This window comes from Neomonachus schauinslandi, chromosome 6, assembly GCF_002201575.2.
Source record: "Neomonachus schauinslandi chromosome 6, ASM220157v2, whole genome shotgun sequence".
Classification (NCBI taxonomy): Eukaryota; Metazoa; Chordata; class Mammalia; order Carnivora; family Phocidae; genus Neomonachus; species Neomonachus schauinslandi.
The window spans coordinates 99504490-99508913 of NC_058408.1; positions in this window are offsets into that span (position 1 = coordinate 99504490).

Genomic DNA, 4424 nt, shown 5'->3' on the forward strand with positions numbered 1-4424 from the left:
TTGTTAGTCCTTCTTACATGCATATATGCATTTATATATTAGAGACGTTATCCCTTTGTAACATGAGTAAGAAGACATTTTTTTCTGGTTCATTATTTTTCTTTGACTTTGCGTATGCTATGAACACAGTTTTAGATCCCTCCCCTGCCCAACTGCTACTCTGCTGAGGGCTTACTCACCTACTTTTGGAGTTCACACAGGAGAGCTCATTTTGACCCATTCTGCATTGTTGGGCTTTCATTTATCCCCACGCAAGGTCAACAGAACAGAGGCCAGAAGCTTAGGCTCTGGAGACCCTCGGGCCTGCCATTCCTTAGCTATGTAATCTCAGATAAGTTTTGACAATTTCTAGGCCTCTTTTAGAGTTTCCTCTTCTGTAAAGTAAGGATAATAATTCTGCCCCTATGGGCCTGTTTGATGCTTAAGTAAGATAATGCATATATAATCACCCAGCACAGTGCCTGGCCCATAGCAAAGGCTTGAGGCATGGTAATTTTCTTTATTATTACTATCGTTTACCCAAAGCATGCAAACATTTCATGAATAGCTGCTGTGTTATCCTACTGCTGTCCCCCATTAGGACAGGAGGAGGGCCTGTGATCACATGCCTCTTGGCTCACCTGCTATGTCTTTTCTGCTTTGGACACGGAGTTCTGGATTGTGGCCAGTACCACTGGGTACTGTGATGGCTGCTCTGAAAGTGGAGAGTCACCAGGCTCGGAGGGTTCACCCGCCACGGTATTGCCGTGCCTCTATTGTCCCAAAGTCCATGTGACTAGCCTTCTGGTGGTCTTTTAGAGAAGAGGGAAGGAAAGAAAGGGCATGACTAAAGACCACACATGGCTCCCCTGGGATGATCAGAGTTAGCTGGTTACCCGTCAGCTGAGCAGAACTCACAGCTCTGGAACTGACAGGTAGAGACTGGTCTAAGCCAGCCTTCAGGAAGGTCACCCAACTGGAAGAGCAGGTGTCATGGAAGAGAGAGGAAGCCTGAGCTCTCTAGAGAGATCTAAAGGTCATGGAACCACACAAGCTTTCTACATTCATCCTTGCTCAAGTTAAATATCTCTCGGACTCCCACCCCTAGTTGTCCCCTCACACTATCTTTGGATACCCCATAAATTCATACGATTGCATGTATCTCTTCTGCGAACCTATAAGCTCCAACAGGTCGGGAGGCCAAATCTGCCTTGTGCGTCAGCCAGCAGACGCTTTCGCTCTGCATGGTGGTTACGTGGGTGTGTCTGTTATGTGCTAATTCATGAGCTTCTGGGGCAATGCCTGGTGCCCAGTAAATATTCACTGAATGAATGAATGGATGAATCATAGAGTAGAAGGTAGTTATCCAGGCCATTCACCCACTACATGCCTGAATCCTTACCTCAAAATTCCTACCAAGTATATGCTAGTATTTGTCAACAAAACATCCCTAGTGGCAGGGAGCTCTCTACTGTTCAAAGCTGCCTATTGATTTTGTATAGTCCTGTTGGCTAGAAAGTTCTTCTTAATACTGAGCTGAAATATATCTTCTTGAGGCTTCCAGTTAGTATTCTTGTTCTTCCCTTATGGTCTCATAAGTCAAGTCTAGGTGTGATCACAACTCTTTAGACAGTTGAAGTTAATGGACACCTATCTCTTCTCCAGGCTAATTATAAAATCATTGATTAGACACATGTTGAGTACCTACAAAATGGAATAGACTAGAGAACACAAAGATGAAAAGATATAATACCTGTCCTCAAGAGGTTACAGGTCTTGTGGGGAGCCAGGGAAATGAAGACAGAATGTGGTATGTGCTGGGGACAGTGAAGACACAGGGGAAGGAGAGCCCAAGCCCACCTAGGAGTCTTGGGGAAGGCCCCACAGAAGAGCGGGTTATAGAATGTGCTCCAAGTGGACCAGAAGAGGAGAGCATGTGCAAAAGTCTGGGGATTCAAGAGTCCATGGAATGTTATAGGAACTCTAAGTTGTTCCACATGGCTAAGGGGACTAGAAGTCCCAGATTGGATAAAACAGCCCAGTTTATACCTGTTGTCCCAGAAAACTGAATACATTGTCCATCTCAAAAGAATCTCACATTGGATGATAAACTATATGGTCACTCTATGCCCAGGAAATAAGGTCTCAGTGTGAGGTAGAAATGGGGGAGATGAAGGCAGAGAGAGGCAAAGGTCGATCATAAGGGGCCTTGTGGGCCAAGTTCAAGAAGAGCATTCTGTTAACTGAACTTTGTATGGCGTTTTCCCGTGGAGGTCATCTTTTCCAGATGAAATCTAATTCACAGATAGATCAGTACATCTATTGAAAGATGATTATTGCTATAGGTTACCATTTGTGGAAGACTTACCAGGTAAGTGCTTTCCACATAGCCTGGGGTTTGGCCCAGGCAACCTCTGCTGACCCTTGTTCGTGCATATCCTATAACTGATTCTCTGCCAGTAGGCCTCGGTGTTGACTTGTTTTTATGGTTGTACGGTTGTGTCCTGAGACAACATTGGGCAATCCCCTCAGGGCCTTCTGTTCCCAACTAGGAACTTTGTAAGGCTTCCCTGGAGGGGGATAGCTCGGGTGGGGAGTAGGCCTACTAGCTATAAACAACTTGCTTTAAATGAGGGAAATGATTTGTGTATTAGAGAGACTTACACGAATCTTCAAATGAAATGAGTTTAATTGGGTCTACAATGATGCAATAACCAGGGAGCCTTGAGTTAGATATTTGAATGGGCAGCCAATGGAAAGAGTTTAAATATTTGCAATTCTTGAAATATATGAGAAATGGATAGTAAGGGTGGGCATTTGAACTATGTCTGGATGAGTGGTTTCTTTTGCAGTGGTTGCTGCAATATTCCTAGGTGGCAGGTCTAAAACTAAATGCAGCGGTCACCTCAAGGATTAGCTTCAGGATTAGCCCTAGTCCTCTGGGCTACTGGGGTCTCCCCCACTCCAGTCATTGCTCTGACACCTGACTCAGAGGGGACACGAGGCTACTAGGAATGGACAGTTCACCCTGCACCTCTCATTCCTCCTCTGTCAACCTATTGAAGGTTGGAGTGAGTTTGGGAGTCTCAGTTTATGAATTTGCCAGGGCTGCTGTAAGAAAGGACCATAAACTGGGTGGCGTGAACAACAGAGATGTATTGTCTCACAGTTCTGGAGACCAGAAACCTGAGATCAAGCTGTCCGCAGGACTGATTCCTTCCGAGTGCCATGAGGAAGAATCTGTCCCATGCCTCTCCCCTACACTGGTGGTTTGCTGGCCATCTTTGGTGTTCTTTCGCTTGGAAAAGCATCATCTCAACCTCCGTCTTTTATCTTCTCAGGGCATTCTCCCTGTGTGCATGTCTGTGTGCAAATCTCCCCTCTTTGAAGGACCCCAGTTATATTGGCTTGGGGCCCACCCTACTCCAGAATGACCTCATCTGTCCAGGCACCCGTCTTCTCAGCTGATGCCATTGTTCTTCCCTAGAACCAGTTATCTCCACTCTTCACCTGGATGAATGCAAAAGCCTTGTAACTAGTCTGCTCATTTGGACCTGCATCTAGCCATTCTCCTTAGTAGAAAGGGGATTGTTTGAAGACCCAAATATGATACAATCAGCCCCCTGATTAAAATGACTTCAATGGCTGCTTGTTGATATTTGGATAAAGATCAAAATATTATATCCTACGGGGCCCTGTGGTCTCAGACAAAAGCTGAACATTTGCAGCCAGCCTCAGTTCATTTTATTAAAAAAAAAAAAAATTGAATTGGCAATGCTCTTCTTTCTTTCTTTCTTTCTTTCTTTCTTTCTTTCTTTCTTTCTTTTTCTTCCTTCCTTCATTCCTTCCTTCCTTCCTTTCTTTCTTTCTTCCTTTCTTTCTTTCAAAAGATTTTATTTTAAGTAATCTGTATACCCAACTTGGGGCTTCATCTAACAACCCTGAGATCAAGAGTCACATACTCCACCAACTGAGCCGGCCAAGCACCCAGCAATGCTCTGTGTTTTGATATGGGTGCTGAACAATGATGTTCACTCCCTGAAGATTCATCAAACAGTCTTTGATTTGTGGACTTATCTGTACATAGGGCATATTTCAATTAAGAGACAAAACTTCAAAACAATTGAATAAGTTGTCCAAAATTCTGGGAGTTCCTTGGTTATATTTCTCTTTATGACCTTTTCAATCTGTTGGCAATCACTATACAACTCCAGATTTTTTTTTTTCTCTCTCTCTCTCTGGAGGTGAGGTGGGGGAGATGGAATGAACAAACAGGGGCGATTCAGTAAGTTACATCATGGTCACAAGATGAATTATGGAAATTGCAACAAGAAAACAACATAGTCCTATAACATTTTTGAGCTCTTTTTGCCCAGAATTCACGCTGGCTTGCTGTTTCCTGTTGCTAAGAATAAAGAGTGATCTGTGTGTTGCATTTGTCTCCC